This window comes from Mobula hypostoma, chromosome 29 (assembly GCF_963921235.1).
Source record: "Mobula hypostoma chromosome 29, sMobHyp1.1, whole genome shotgun sequence".
NCBI classification, from domain to species: Eukaryota; Metazoa; Chordata; class Chondrichthyes; order Myliobatiformes; family Myliobatidae; genus Mobula; species Mobula hypostoma.
This window is the reverse complement of record NC_086125.1, coordinates 12,679,801-12,697,329: the sequence shown is the minus strand read 5'-3', so window position 1 is coordinate 12,697,329 and position 17,529 is coordinate 12,679,801.

Genomic DNA, 17,529 nt, shown 5'->3' with positions numbered 1-17,529 from the left:
GCACAGCATTGTAGGTCGAAGGGCCTGTATTGTGCTGTAGGTTTTCTATGTTTCTATTTTCCAATTTACATTATCCTGTTTTGGTTCAACTAAATGGATTACCTTCTTTGTCTTTGCTCTGTAATAGCAACACAAACACTCATTATTCTTTGAGTAAAATTACTACTTACAATGTCAGTGGGAAAAAAGGCTAATGTTAAGATAATGCATCAAAAGAACTTCAAGTTTTCCCGGAACACTATTACTGCCAAAAAAGCAGATAAACAGAAAGTGAAGGAAATGCTTAGCAGGTCAGGCAGCATCTGTGGAGAGAGAAACAGAGCTAACATTTCAGATTCAAGATCATTCACCAGCTCTAATGAAATGTCTCTGTCCTAAAATGTTAGCTCTGTTTCTCTCTTCACAGATATTGCCAGACCAGCGGAGTAGTCCCTGCATCTTGTGTGCTTACTTACACTTCCAGTGTCTCCAGTGCTTTGATTTTCATCCGCCAACCAGGTAACTTCTACAGTGTAGTTACCATTGTAAACGTAGCAGCCAATTTGTGCACAGCAAGCTCCTGCATTTAGGGATAACCAGTTAATCAATTTCTACTGACGTTGGCTGAAGTATAGGTGAGGAATTCTCTGCTGCTCTTTAGCGGAGTCATGGGATCTTGTTGTTCTGCCTGAATGTGAAGGTGGGGTCTGTTGGAGCCTCTTCTGGGCATGGTGTTCTCACAGTGCTATTCAGTGGTATCAGCCTAGACTGCCGAACACTTGAAAGGGGATCTAAATCTACAATTGTTTGGTTTCCAAGGAATGTGGGCCAGCCACTGAGCCACAGCTGGTGAAAGTGATGCCTTTTACATCTTATACAGGGAGCAGGAAACCAATCATTCCACCAAACAATAAAAGGCAGAGAGTCGGGTTAAATGGGCATTGCTCTGGTGGCAGTCAGTGGCGACTCGAGTGCTGTGGGGGCCAATACTTGGTCTGCAAACCTTCACTATATACATTAAAATTTTAAAGAGGGAATCTTAGAGCATACAGTGTCTAAGTTTGCTGATTAACAATTACCTGAGTGGAAACACAAACTTTGCAGTGGATGTGGAGAGTCTGTACAGAGATATAGATAGGATAAATGAATGGGCAAGGATCTGACAGATGGAGTACAGTTGTCAATAAATGTGTGGTTATCCACTTTGGAAAGTAAAAAAGAAGATCAGATTATTATTTAAATGGTGAAACATTGCAGCATGCTGTAGTGCAGAGAGACTTGAGAGTGCTTGTGTATGAATCACAGAAGACTGGCTTGCAAGCACAGACAGTTATCATGGAACATTGGTCTTCATTGCGAGAGGGATTGAATTTAAAAGCAGGGACCCATACAGGTACCCGTGTCGCCACACCTGGAGGACCGCATGCATTTCTGGTCTCTTTACTTGAGGAAGGATATACTGGTTTTGGGGATGATGCAGAGGAGGTTTACAAGATTGATTCCAGAGATTAAAAGGTTAAAGTAAGGGGAGAGATTGAGTCATTTGGGAGTATACTCACCGAAATTTAGAAGAATCAGAGTGGATTGTATAGAAAAATATAAAATTATGAGAGGTGTAGATAAGATAAAGGCGGGATAATCGTTTTCACTGGTAAGCAAGATTAGAGTTCGGGGATAGCCTCAGGATTCAGGGGAACAGATTTAGGACAGAGGTGAGGAGAAGTTATTTTTCCTGAGAGTAATGTATCTGTGAAATTCTCTGTCCGGGGAAGCAGTAGAAGCTACCTCACTAAATACACTTAAGCCACAGTTAGATAAACTTTTGCGTACCAGGGGAATTGAGAGTGATGTGGAAAAGGTAGGTAGGTGGAGCTGAGCCCATGGACGTGTCAGCCATGCACCATTAATCCTCAAGCCATGCCACTTAGAAACTTGTGCTCTATATTTTGGTGTCAGTATGTTTTTCTGCTGTCGTAGCTGTACGTGCTACCTGCGCCTTGTACTGTGTGCTGTGTGTCACTGTTGGCACAGTGTTTTATTCCTTGCTCTGGGGGAACACTGTTTCATTTGGTTGTAAACATGTTGAATGACAATTAAACTTGATCTTATTGAATGATGGAGCAGTCTTGATGGGCCAGATGGCCAACTCCTACTCCTGTTTCTTATGTTCTTAGTCTACGCTAACATTTGCACACTATTTCATCCTCCTCCCACCATTCCTCCTATCACTGTGACCCTCTATCCTTTGCCTTCCCCTTCCCCCTGTCCCCCCTCTCTTAAATTCCGCTGCACTTTCTACCTCAACCATTCCCAGTGGGAGTGAGTTCCACTTTCTCTCCACTCCTGGGATAAAGCTTCGCCTGATTTCCCTATCTTGATTCTAAGTTAGGATGTAGCCTTCTCTTTGGTGTCCTCTTGGTTATACACTAAGCTTTCAAGTGCTATACTTTATTTATACCATTAACGATTCTGAAGGTGCAAGGGAAATCTGGAGCAATGCTCAGGAGTGCTGGAGGAACTCAATGGATCAGGCAGCACCTATGCAGGGAAATGGATGGTCATCATATTGAGTCAGGACCCTTCCTGGTGACCCTTCTTGACTCTTAAGGCCACTAAGAAAGATCTCAACTAGAAAAATCAACTGCCCATTTCTCTGCATACAATAGATGCTGCCAGACACACTGAGTTTGTGCGTTGCATGAAGTATTCTGTTCCTGACACTTTATCTGGATTCTGTGAGTCTATACAACTAGGAGCAGGATTCCCATCTCTCACCTTAATTCTTCAGCCAGTGGAACAGTCCCTAAAAAGACCTGCTCTTGAATTGATTGTTGAACTTTAACAGACTGTTGAATTTCCTAAGGGAAAGCCAGAGACAGCCTGCTTATAGACTCTCACCCACAAGCTCCTCAAATGCTCTGTACACATGAGGCAAATAAGGACTCAGGGAAATGAATGAGCGAGGTTGCTTTTAATTTTAGAAGGTACTACGTGCACAGTTTTTGATCACCGTGTTTTCATACTTGGTCAGGAAGGGCTGCATGTAGGATTCTAGTCCTGCGCTGTGCTGCAAAATGTATTTTCTCAATTGAATGAAAGGAACTAATTTAATCGCTGATGCAGCAGTCTCTCTCCACATGTTAAAATGTGAGTTCTGGTGGATGTTGAATCAATAACAAATTTCCTTGAAGGAGCATGATGACGTGGCTGGGGGTGCTGGTTTCCTTTGTCATCAGCAGCCACAATCTATCACACGGGGAGGGTACAGATGATGATCTACGTACACAAGGTCACAGGAAAGGACCAGGAATGGAATAATGTCTCCTCTTAGGACAAAAATTCAGAAGACACACAGTGGCATTGGACTAGACCAAGATGATACCAAGATCTAAGGTGATGAATTGCATGGAGAGCTACATATTCTGCCGAAGGAGAAGCTGAGTTAATCCTACTCCATCGTGTCACTTTTTTACAGACAATCTCCTTCTTCCACTCATTGCCTTTCTCTACTTTATCTTCTACTTAGACTGTAAAACATTGCCCATACTTCCTCAGAAATTTCACCTGTCTTCTTTGACTCTCTCCAATTTTTACTGATACACCATAGAAAGCATCCTATCTGGAAACATCACAGGCTGGTATGGCCATTGACCGTGAGAAGCTGCAGAGAGCTGTGGGCACAGCTCAGCACATCACAGAAACCAGTTTCCCCTCCATGAATTCTGCCCGCCCGTCCAGCTGCCCTGAGAAAGCAGCCAACGTAGTCAAAGATCCCACCCTCCCAGACGTTCTCTCTTCACCCACTCCCCCACTTCACCCCTCATCAGTCAGGAGATTCAGTAGCCTGAAAGCACTTATCACCATGCTTAAAGACAGTTCTATCTAACAGTTAAAAGACTATTGAATAGTCTCCCAGTATGATAAAATAGACTCTTGACCTCATAATCTACCTCATGATGACTTTGCACCGTACTCTCTGCCTGCACTGCACCTTATGTGTAACGGTGACACTTGTTATGCTTTTCCCTTGTACTGACTCAATGTAATGAAAAGATCCATATGGTGGCACACAAAACAAAGTTTTTCCCTGTACCTTGGTATATATGACAACACTAAACAAATTTTCCAATTTAACTTCCTTTCACTTTTTCTTTGATGAAGGAACTGATCTGTGATATTGATTTTCCTTCCCACAGATGCTGCTTGACTTACTGGGTTCTTCCGTCATTTCTGGTTTGGCTTCAGCTTCCAGCATTTTCAACTCAGTTAATGGTTCAAATCCAGCAACCCTTCAACAGAACTATGAAAAAATACATATGAAAGGCAGTTTTACTTTTTAATCTGTCATCCTTTATCTGATGAAAGGTGCTTAACCTCAAGTTCAAGATTATTTTTGTCATGAGCATGTAAAATGCTATGAAAATTAGCTTTAATCATCAGCAGCATGCTATGTAACAAGACATAAGTTAACAAACATTATACATACCTAGCTGACACATGAACTCTGCCTCTCTTTCCACATATGCTGCCCGACTTGCTGAGTGTTTCTGTGTTTTCTGCTTTATTTCTGGTTTCTGGCATGTTTGGGTGATTTGACTGAAATAGTCTAGGTCTGCGTACTCTTGAGAAGAGAAGATGAAGAGCATGAGTAGATTTGTTAGGCTGTGGGAGGAAATTTACTCCTTCTGACAGGGGTGATTGCATATCACTGCATGACATCATAAATAACTCTGACATTAATAATATCATGGTGATACCATAAAGGACCTCTTGACCTGGTGTCCAATGAAATTATGAAACTTCCTCCTCAGCAAGTTAAAGTAACATGCCGTCTGGAGTATCAGCTTCTGATAAGTCACTAGAACCTACAGAGTCAAGATGGACAAAGCCACCCACTTAGCATTAGAATGGCACTGCTTTAAGGTATGTCATAAAACCAGGCAATTAATCTGCACCACTTTGGAAAGTGGGAGGAAATTGCAGCACTTGGAGCAAACTCATATGGTTACAGGGAGAATGTGTAAACTCCACAGAGACAGCACCTGGTGTTGGGATTCAACCTGGGTCACTGGGACTGGGAGATGTGCCATTGTATTAGTAAACTGGGAGAAGTTGTATGTACTTTGGAATCTCACTGCTGCAAAATGGGATGCAACCAAAAGAGATAGTGGAGGAAATGTCTCAGAGTACAGATGTCCTTGGTCCAGAAGAAGAGAATGTGCTGGTGTCAATCTAAAGATAGGAAATGAATAACAACAGAAGAGTGGAAACACTCGACAGGTCGGGCAGCATCTGTAGGAAGAGAAACAAGAGTTTCAGAACTAGCTGACCTGCTGAATGCTTCCTCCATTTTCAACCTTTATTTCAGATTTACAGCATCTGCAGATTGTTGCTTTGGTCATTGGCAGGGTGTGCCGAGGATAGTCAAACCAGCCATAGATTTTCATTCTCTAAAACTCATTAAAACTTATTTTATGGATCATTAAGTATACATTTATCAATGAAGCAGCATATTAAAAAGCTAGAAGAACTCAGTGGGTCAGGCAGCACCTGTAGAAAGAAATGGACAGTCAATGTGTCAGGTCGAGACCTTTCCTCTGATCTCCAGTAGAAATGAAGGTTTAGCTTCAGAAGAGAATTGATGTTCAGAGATTAAGGGAGCTAGGGCTTTACTCTTTGGAGAGAAGGAGGATGAGAGGAGACATAATAGAGGTGTACAAATAATAAGAGGAATAGATAGAGTGGATAGCCAGCGCCTCTTCCCCAGGGCACCACTGCTTAATACAAGAGGACATGGCTTTAAGGTAAGGGGTGGGAAGTTCAAGGGGGATATTAGAGGAAGGTTTTTTACTCAGAGAGTGGCTGGTGCGTGGAATGCACTGCCTGAATCAGTGGTGGAGGCAGATACGCTAGTGAAGTTTAAGAGACTACTGGACAGGTATATGGAGGAATCTAAGGTGGGGGCTTATATGGGAGGCAGGGTTTGAGGGTCGGCACAACATTGTGGACTGTACTGTGCTGTACTATTCTATGTTCTATGTTACCTGAGTGATCCATGGTGATTGTCCCTGACCTCTCAGCCTGATGAAAAAGATGCGGGTTGGTGGATGTAAACTTCCTCACGTCAAAGAGTGTGTGTGGTTTGAAGATTGGCCAGTATGGATGAACGGAAGCCAAGTTTGACAAGGCACAATCTCTCCCACCATTAACTGGTAGTGTAACATCTGTGAAATGTTGTAAATTATAGCAATAGATTGTGTTGATGTGATGTGGACAAATAAACCTGAACTTCACAATGCAGGATCAGGAGGAATCGCGGCTTGTAAAATCCAACATGCTGAAACCATTTGTCTTCAAGAAGCCTGGAATAGCCCGAGAAGGTTGACGACATTGCTCTGGGTGGGATGTCTAGCTTAGCAAGGTGATAGACAGGATGGTGAAGGAGGCTGATCGTGCAACCTGTGGAAGCCGCAATGTGAAGTTCACCAATGTAAATATTTGAAGGAAACTGCGTAGGAAGGAACTCATGAAGATTATTAAATTTGCTCAAGGTGCAAGCATGGCTAAGAAGCATGTGATGAACTTCATGTAGAAGCAGGTGGAGGCAAAGATAGTGAAATAACCAGAAGCAAAGATGTTAATATACTGTACGCACCAGAGTTCCGCGATGTAATCACAATGGAAAGCAAACAAAGCAGGGAAAGATTAGAAAATTAATTTCTGTTTGATCGAGAATGTTTAAAATTTTGTCACAAACCATCATACCAAGGAACCAAGATAGGTGCTTTATACTGTGGAAGCAACAACATCACACACTGGAACTGAGGTGGGACTGCTTCTGCTGAATCTGTGGGGAGGCCTAAAATAAGAACTATTCCAGGCGGTTGGAACATTCTAGGCTTCCTGAAGATGAATAGATCCAGCATGTTAGATTTTACAAGTTGTTATTACCCCTGATCCGGCATTGTGAAGTTCAGCATTTTTAGCCAAAGAATGGTAAATCCGTGGAATGCCCTGCCACAGATTGCAGTTGAGTCCGAGTTCCTGGGTATATTTAAAGCAGAAGTTGATAGATTCCTAATAGGTCGGGGCATCTAGGAATATGGTGAGAGGGCAGATGTATGGAGTTGAATGGGACCTGGGATCAGCCATGATGAAATGGTACAGCAGATTCGATGGACTGAATGGCCTAATTCCATTCCTATGTCTTATGGTCTTATAGTCTAAGAAGTGACAGAAAAAAAATCCTAGAAGTTGTAAACAGCACCAAAGGTTTGGCTCTAAGGCAGCTGACCCATACTGAGCACATGAATAATAGAGAACAAAAGAATGGCAACATTATGTGAAAATGAGCCAATTGTTAAGATGTTGCAATATTCCTTGCTTGAAAGTTTGTCCCGGGACATGTGTTTCTTATCCAGCTATTCACTGCAGTTGGTTAGTCCTCCGGGCAGGGATTAAGCAGAGAGGGCCTATGCTCTGTAGAGTTAAGAAGAATGAGAAGGGATCTCATTGAAACATTGGTAACTTGGTGAAGCAGTGTACAGAGAAGGAACTTTCAACGTAAGAGAATCTGCAGATGCTTGAAATTCAGAGCCACACAAGCAAAATGCTGGAGGGTCTCAGCAGGTCAAGTAGCACCTATGGAGAGGAATAAATAGTCGACATTTCGGACTGAGACCCTTCTTCAGGGCTGGAAAGGAAGGGTGAAGAAGCTAGATCAAGAAGCTGGAGTGAGGGGAATTGTGCATTTGGTATTTGAATTGAATTGAACTGACTTTATTTCTTACATCCTTTACAGGCATGAGGAGTTAAAATCTTTACATCTCCATCTAAATGTGCAATGTGCAATTTATAGCAATTTGTAATAAATAGTATGTACAATAGGACAGTCAATATAACACAGAAATACAACTGTATCAGAATTGCATCAGTGTGAATTAATTAGTCTGATGGCCTGGTGGAAGAAGCTGTCCCAGAGCCTGTTGGTCCTGACTTTTATACTGCGGTACCATTTCCCAGATGATAGCAGCTAGATTTATGTAATCTTATATATATATATATAGTTTTTTTGATCATTTAAATAATTAATTATGGATTCTATGTAAAAATACGTTAATTGCATACGTCATCATGCTACCAGGTGATGCATACACACCTCACTTGAAGTAAAGATGAAGCTACAAACACATTCTTGGATGCTGTGGTCTTCATTGAATTAGTCTAATGTTTTGAAGTTACAAACCATAACATTGGCGATGAGGTAGCTTTAAAAAAAACCCAAAACAGCTACTGACTTGTTAAAGTGGAGTGAGACTTTTGAACCAAAAATGAATACTACTAGGAATGGTCAGACTTAAATGAAACAGCCAGCACATGCAGAGCCACCAAGTTAAAAGAAAAGGCCATAAACGGAAGAATTCAGGGTTCATAAACAGCGAGTATGGGGTGATAATAATCATTAAAAATGTCAGAAATGGCTGACTACATTGGAAAGAATGGTGAGTTTGATTAGTCAATGGGTAATTGGCTCATGTATACTGAGCTATTGGAACAGTATTTTGAAACAAATGAAATAGCCAATGAGCAGCGAGTAGCAATTTTGCTAATTCATTGGGTTTAAAGCAGACATTTTGTTTCAAAGTTTGACTGCTCCAACTAAATCATCAGAAATGAGCTTTCTTGATATTGTCAAAGTAACAGAGGAACATTTAGAACCAAAGTCATTGTTGATTTCAGAATGTTTTAGGCCTCATAAACAGAATCGAAGGAAGGTGAATGTCAGCGTATTGGCTAAATTGAAGAGATTGTCAGTTTGATAGTGGGCTTAATGATGCACTAAGAGATTGTTTAGTTTGTGGAATCTTACAGTATTCAAAAATGGCTCCTAACTCAAGCTAAATTTAAATTCAAAAGAATAATTGAAATTGCTGTTTCAATGGAAACCGGAAATGGATATATCGGTGAGACCCGACTGGAGTCCGCTTTGCCAAGCGCCTACGCTCCATCCGCTAGAAAAAGCAGGATCTCCCAGTGGCCATCCATTTTAATTCCACTTCCTATTCCCATTCCGACATGTCAGTCTACTGCTGTGATGAGGCCACACTCAGATTGCAGGAGCAGCACGTTACGTTCCAGCTGGGTAGCCTCCAACCTGATGGCATGAACATTGATTTCTTGAACTTCCGGTAATGTCCCCCCCCTTCACCATTCCTGTCACAAGCCCCGTGACGGGTTGAAAAGGACCAGCAGAAATAGAACGCACCTGGAGTCTGGTTTACCATAAATTAAAACTATATTTATTACTACTACGAATTAGTATCATGAAACCGAATAATACAATACAGGTTATAAACTATTTTATATATATCTGTAAATGTGTGTTGGATACAAAAAAAAATAGTCCAGGAGGTAGATATCTGTCTTATGGTGTCAGGTAAGTTTAAGCAGGTCAGTTCACTTTGTGTTGCGTCGAGTTGAATTAATGGAGAGAGAGAGAGTTAATTGAGTTGATGTTCAAGTTGGCAGCTTTAGTTGTTCTTGCTTCCGAAGTCTTCAGAGTCACTTGGTGTGACCCCCACACAGACACAGATGGACAGAGCCCCTTCTAGGGAACAGTCTACTCACCCACGGCACAGGGTTCACCACCAGCAGACCCACACAGGCAAGCTCTTACCTGCACTGGTAATCACGGGTCGAAATTAATCGGTCCGTCGCCTCCACCCTTGCGGTGGTCTTAAACTCCACCAGTGGTTTCTCGGGTAGCTTCCGCAGTTCCCTCATGTCGTGCCTCCTCTGCCGTTATCAGACCGAAGGATCAACTTTTTATAATCCAACCAAAATTCCAGCGTCCGTTAGCTCAACCGCTCTGAGCTGTTACGGGTCTCAGCTCGCGCCGTACTCTCTCTCTCTTAATTGCCTCCTTGTTCATTAGACTGCTGAACTTTCTAGCAGTTTCTCACCTGCGTGACAATTCCTCATTTCCATTTCCCTCTCTCACCTTATCTCCTTACCTCCCTCTGGTGCTCCTCCCCCTTTTCTTTCTTTCATGCCCTTTCGTCCCCTCCTATCAGACTCCCCCTTCTCCAGTCCTGTGTCTCTTCCACCAATCAACTTCCCAGATCTTTAAATCACCCCTCCTGGCTTCACCTGTGTTTCTTCTACCTCCCTCCCCCACCCTCAACCTTCTTATCTGACTCCTCATCTTTTTTTCTCCCGTCCTGCTGAATGTTCTCAACCTGAAATGTCAACTGTACTCTATTCCACAGGTGCTGCCTGGCATGCTGAATTCCTCCAGCAATTTGGGTGTGTTGCTAGGACTTCCAGCATCTGCAGATTTTCTCTTGTTTGTGATTGGACTACCTCTCAACAATCAGTCTCTTGAAAAAAGGGGATAACTACACTCATTCTATTTCTGGTGTTCCCACAAATGATGGTCTCTCTTTAAGGACCCTTTATCTTGTTGCTTAATACTTGTTATTTATTGGTATTTATTTGTATCAGCACTTGCACAGTTTGTTGTTCATTGATCCTGTTTACAGTTACTGTTCTATAGATTTGCTAACTATGCCCGTAGGAAAAAGAATATCTGAGTTGTATGTGGTGACATATATGCACTCTGATAACAAATTCACTTCACCTGCCAGTGATAATAAACCTGATTCAGATTCCGGTTCTTACTTTGAATTTTGAACTTTGGAACTTTGAAAAATCTGGTAACGGTGAGGGTGATACGGAATTGTGTAGCCTTGAGATTTAGAGTGTGAAAATTAACAATAGGCAAGTAATATGGTTTATGCCAGAAGTGAACAGCAGATTAGTTAATTTGGAATTATACACTGGCTCAGCAGTTTCAGTTATTCCACAAAATGAGTTTGAATGGCATTTCAAAGATACCAAACTGAAGCCATCAGATATCCAGCTAAGAACCTATACTGAAGAAAAGATAACTCCTGTGGGAATGACATTCATTACAGTGAAATACAACAGCCAACAAGGCACATTGAACTTGTACGTGGTAAAAACAGGAGGATCAGTATTGTGGAGATGCGAGTGGCTGAGACAACTACAACTTAATTAGACATCCATACACAATTTGCATGTCACATCCACTGCAATGAACCCAACTGAAAACAAATAAAGAAATGTGCTGGATGACGCCACAGCTTCGTTCATATCGAAAACCATGAACCGTTGTTCAACAGAGGACGAAAGGTGTTGTCACCAACCTCTGTGCCTCTGGTTGGAAAGCATATTGGACCAAGGAAGAACTGTGCTGCTCAGGGGAAGTATGAAGGTTACAAAAGCAGTGGTTTGACAACAACAGTTATTGTAAGCAACATATCTGAGAAAGCTCTCTGGCATTTGTATGACAGTGCCACTTAAATATGATACGCAGTTGTATGCAGTTGCAAAGCAGAAATTGAACACAATGCAAAGTAATGCTTCCAAAGCAAAAAGCATACATTTCTATTTTGCTCAGAAATACCAAGTGATAGCATATTTTAAACACTTTTATTTTCAGCATTTTCTGCCTAACATATCAGAAGCTCTAAGGTAGTTACTTACAAAATATAGCTTAGTTTTAAGCTGGTGGAGAGTTCAAGGAGCTTCAGGAAAGATGCAAGCATTTGGCTTTTGTGAGTATAAAGAACTAGAATCTACCCTGCATGCATGAAGGTTATTGCTTGAACTTTGTGGGAGACAAACACTGCTTGTAAAAGTAGATGCAAACACTAAAGCCTAGTTGGATGAATGGAAGACCAAAAAGAAAGGAGTCAATGGAAATACGAAAACAGAGGATTCGTCGCATGGTGCTGTGGATGCAGAAACCAAGACGAGAGAGCAGATTGTTAAGGGAGCAAAGGAAGGATTAATAAGAGAATATTCCAGTGAACCAAATGGACCTCCTCAAGATCGAAATGCACGAACTGGAAGAAGGAAAAGGAGGGAAAGGATAGACAGAAAGAATGTGAACGAGAAAGCGAATAGTGTGAAAGAGAGAAGGAATGTGAGAAACAAAAGAGAAAGGATTGAAGTAGATCCTGAGAGAGGAAAGGAGAAGAAAGGTGTCCAGAGATGTCAGAGCCACTTCCTGCAGTCTTAGAGTCAACTCTTACAACCACCATAGAGAAGACCCTAGAACCTGAGGGTGTTTCACAGCCATGTCTCACCTGCCATGCGGAGTAATTCCTCTTGTCGGCAAAGTCACAAGATAAGAAATGCTCCACAGCAATTAAATCTTTAGGCCTGAATTTAAAATTTACTATGCTGTGGATATCTATATATAGTCATTGTATTATATTGTATATTGTATATATAGCTGAGATGCATCCTATATTTAGTTTTATAGCTAAGCAGGGAGGAGCATTGTGCATTTAATATTTGAGTAATCTTGTATGTATACTTGATTTAAATATTCTTGTTTGTTTCAATAATTAATTATGGATTATATGTAAAAATAGGTTCATTGCATACATCATCACACAATGGTGTGATACATGCACACTTTGTTTAAAGACTAAGCTACATCCACATTCTTGGATTCCCATGGTGTTCATTGAATTACTTGAATGTTATGAAGTTACAAAAGATGACAAGAATGAGTAGGTGATAGGTGATAGATAACAGACTGGTAGGTGATAGGTGAAACCAGATGGCAGGGAAGGTGTGTAGGTGGGTAACAAAGTGAGAAGCAGAGTGGTGATGGGTGGAAAAGGTACAGGGCTGAAGAATCTGATGGGACAGCAGAGTGAACTATGAGAGAAAGGGAAGGTGGAGTGACTTCAGGGGAAGGTGATGAGGTGATTGGCAGGTGAGTAGAAGTGAAGGGGTAAGAGGGGAGCCAAAATGGGGAATGGAACAAGATAGAAGGAGGGAGGGTGTAGAGGTTACTGGAAGTTGCAGAAATTAATGTTCATGCCATCAGGTCGGAAGCTACCCAGACAGAACAAGAGGCGTTGCTTCCCTATACTGAGAATGACCATAGAGGAGGCTGTGCTAGATTGGAATTGTTGGAATGGGAATGGGAAGTGGAATTGTAATGGATGGCCACTGGGAAATTCCACCTTGTTGGAGCTGGGGTGCAGATGCTAAACGTTGTTTTGCATGCCATTCCTGCAGGTCACTCAAAGAAACAATGCATTGCGGTTGAACAAGGTTAAAGTATAACATAGAGCAGAACAAATGCCACATTTACAATATGCAGTGTCGGTAGACAATAAGGTACAAGGTCATAATGAGGGAGATTGTGAAGTCAGGGTTCATCTTATCATATAGTGTACCATTCAATAATGATATAGCAACTGTCCATGATCCTGGTGGTATATGCTTTCAGGCCTTTGTATCTTTTACGCAATAGCAGTGGAGAGAAGAGAAAATTTCCAGACTGGGTGGGGTCTTTAAGCTCTGATGCTCTCTATGGTGCTTTGATAGACATTGGTGAGGATCAAAGGGAGCATGCCAAATCTCTTATAGACATAGAAGTTTGTATGGGATTTGAAACAGAAAATGTTGAGCTGATGTTTCCCTTGGTTAGGGAGTCTAGAGACAGGGGTCACTGATTCAAAATAACATGTTGACCAGTCACTGCTGAGACGAGAGGAAATTTCTTCATTCAGAATGTAGCAAATCTTTGGAAGTCTCAATATGGGAGATCAGTGGGGGCTCAGCCACCGCGTGTACTCGGGACGGAGAACCATAGATCTTTAGATATTAAGGGAATCAAGGCTATTTGCTTAGTGCAGGAGAGTGACTCTAAGGTCAAGGGTTAGTCATGGTCTTACTGAATGGTGCAGTAGGAGATAGTGGCTGAATGTCCTTCTGCTTCTATTTCTGAAGTTCCACAATGGTTAACCCTCTATAGCTTTGATTTTGATTTTTGGATAATGCAGGGACTTTAACGACAACTTGCCTTTTAACAATAGTGAGTTAAATTAGTTAACTTTTTCTTTCCTCTATGTGTACATCCAATGGCCATTTTATTTGGTACACCTGTATACCTGCACGTTAATGCAAATCAGCCAATCATGCGGCAGCAACTCAATGCATATAAAACATGCAGGCACGGTCAAGAGATTCAGCTGCTGTTGAGACCAAACATCAGAAAGAGAATGAAATGTGATCTAAGTGACTTTGACCGTGGAACGATTGTTGGTGCCAGACGTGGTGGTATGAATATCTCAGAAACTGCTGGTATCAGAGGATTTACACCCACAACAGTCTCTAGGAATTACAGAGAATGGTGTGAAAAACAAAAGAAAACACTCAGTGAGCTGCAGTTCTGTGGGAGAAATGACTTGTTAATGAGAGAGGTCAAAGGAGAGTTACAAGACTGGTTCAAGCTGACAGGAAGGCGACAGTAAATCAAATGACCAGGTGTTGCAACAGAGATATGCTATGCAGAAGAACATTTCTGAGCACACAACACTTAAAGCCTTGTAGTGCATGGGCTAGAGCAGCAGAAGACCACAAATATACACTTAGTGACCACTTTATCTGGTACAGTAGGTACACTGAATGTATAATTTATGAAATACACAATTTCACTGAACATTCAAATTCACAATCTATGAACATATTAATATTGGGATTCTGTGCCCTTTAAAGTGATCAATGTTTCTACATTGGGTGAGTGTGTGGAAGTATATATATCTGGAGCATTTTTTCATAGATAAAGACACAGTTGTGATGAATTATGTTACATTTACAGTGTTGTGTCCAGCTTGACATCAACTGAGCTCTTCAAGGTACTTTGTTTTAATTGGATCACAGCCAGAAATAGCCAGTTTAATTTAAAATGTGAGATCTCATTTAGAATTTAATTTGGGTGTTCACTAATACATTCTTTAATTCACTTACCTGAAATCTGTGACTGTATTTTAGTTTGACTGGCTCAGGGTACCAAAGGAAAGGTTTGACCTAGAGGGGAGAGGCTTTTCAGCCCATTTTACTTCTGCTGGTCCAAACGGGAGTTATCCTTCCTTAAAGGATTGGGTAAATAGGTAACTTGCCAATAAAAAGCCCACATTAAATATGAAGAAGGTTTCTGCTTTCCATTATGCTTCAGACAATGAGTTTGAAGTCCCCACCACCCCCTAAATGAAAATATATTTCTCATTTTCTCTCTATTGCTTTTCCTTAATGTGAAATACTTTCTCTTCAGTATATTCAGTATTTTGCAGTCATATGAAATGCCCGAAGAAATAAAGAAAATAATCTACGGTTTTTATTGAAAACATGTGCTTTTTTGCTTTAGCTGTTCTTTTTTATGTTTCTTTTAATAAAATATTGATTTGAATTAAATTGTGGAACCAACAACATGAAATACTGGGTAATATTATAAATTGTGTTCCAGGCGGTGATTGTGGATGCAAATCATAACTTAGGTGTTAAAAATCACAAGCTCAAAATTTCTTAACAGTTTAGTGAATTAAAATTTGGGGGGCATTTGTGAAGATTCTGCTTATTTAATCATCTTGCCTGTACTAGAAAATTTTAAATTAGACAAACTCTTGAAAAACTCCTAAACATTATAAAAATAATCATAGTTTAATTTAAAATATTGCCATCTGTAAGGAGAATTGCAAAAAGATAACCATTACGATTTCACCTGCACTAATTCCCATAGAAAAATATTCTCCATGTTTTACAAAGTACAAAGATCCTTTAAAAGAAAAAAATAAATTAAATGCATGACAAAATACACATTCAATAAGGTCCTGTCAGTGAGGTGGGGAAATTTAGAATCCAGACTGATGGTGATCAATGTTCCCATTTTACGAACTGGGTGTAACACACACACACTTGGTTCATTGTTAGGATATGAAGATCACTGGAAATGTCAGTTCTCCATTCCTAATTAGCCTCAGCCAAGGGTCAACTATACGTGAATGTCAATCCATGCAATGGCGGCAAGTCCTTTCCTGAGGGAAATTGGTGAACTCTATGAGATTTTGCAATGATTCATTATTTTGTGCTAGGTGACTTGAAGCTTATTCCATGAAGGTACAACTGAAGACCAGATTTATCTACCTGAATTTATATTTAAATTTATCGAATGCCATAATGAGATATGAACCAATACCTCTGGTTAACCACTACAGTTCTCACCTAATCTCTCATCTTCAGGTATAGCAGGACTTCAAAAGCATGCTTAGTTTGCTGGTCCGTTACACTCACTGGGTTAACACATCAGTTGGTGACCAAGCCTGCATAGTAATATTGGATCTCACTATGATCGGACTTTAATATTTTTGTCACCTCCTCCAAAGTCCCTTCATGGAGGTGGTGGGAAATAAATAGCCTCTGGGATGAGAGCAAGTGTCAACACACAGTCACAAACCTCGAGAGTGTTTGGTACGATCAGGATTAGTCCTCTCAGGTGCTGAGCAGGGGCCTGAGCAGGGGAAGCTCTAGTGGCAGGTACAATCATAATGCTTCCAAGATAGGCTCATGGATAGAAAAACATATGGGTAAAATTCAGGCAGATGGGGTTAAATCAGATAGAGCAATGGTTGACATCAAGCAGTTGGGCCAAGAGACTTACGAGGGGTGATTGATAAGTTCGTGGCCTAAGGTAGAAGGAGTCAATTTTAGAAAACTTAGCACATTTATTTTTCAACCTAGTCCCCTTCTACATTTACACACTTAGTCCAGCGGTCATGGAGCATACGGATCCCTTCTTTGTAGAAGTCGGCGTCTTGGACCTCCAGAAAGTGGTCCACCGCAGGGGTGATTAATAAGTTTGTGGCCTACGGCAGAAAGAGATGAGTTATACAGCTCTCGTTACGTGCACGTGCAGTTCAACTCTTTGAGTGATTATGCAGAAAGTTTGAAGTTACTAACTCATCGCCTTCTACCTTAGGCCACAAACTTATCAATCACCCCTGCTGTGGACACTTTCTGGAGGTCCAAGATGCCGCCTTCGACAAAGAAGGGATCCGTATGCTCCACGACCGCTGGACTAAGTGTGTAAATGTAGGAGGGGACTATGTTGAAAAATAAATGTGCTAGGTTTTCTAAAAATGACTCCTTCTACCTCAGGCCACAAACTTATCAATCACCCCTCATATATTAGTGCTGTATAATTTGGTAAATTGGTTTATTATTGTTACACATATCGAGGTATAGTGAGAAACTTGTCTTGCATACTGTTCCTAATGATCAAATTAATACATAGTGCATTGAGGTAACACAAGGGAAAACAAAACCAGAATGCAGAATAAATGTAACAGTTATAGAGAACGTGCAGAAGAGGTAGACAATAAAGCACGAGGACATAATGAGGCGAAGAGTCTATCTAGTTAGAGCAGGGAACTATTCAATAGTCTTAAACAGTAGGAAAGATGCTGTCCTTGAGCCTGGTGGTATGTGTCTTTCTGCGTTTGTATCTTCTGCCCAATGGTCGTACACGTTAGCTTGTGTTCTCAGATAACAAGGGGTCTTGTAAAAGAAAGTGGAAACCTCAGATTGAAGCAGGGAGAGTTTAGAGAATGTCTGTAAATACTGTATCTCCATCAGCTGTTTTATGCTAGATTCAAGGACGTGGCC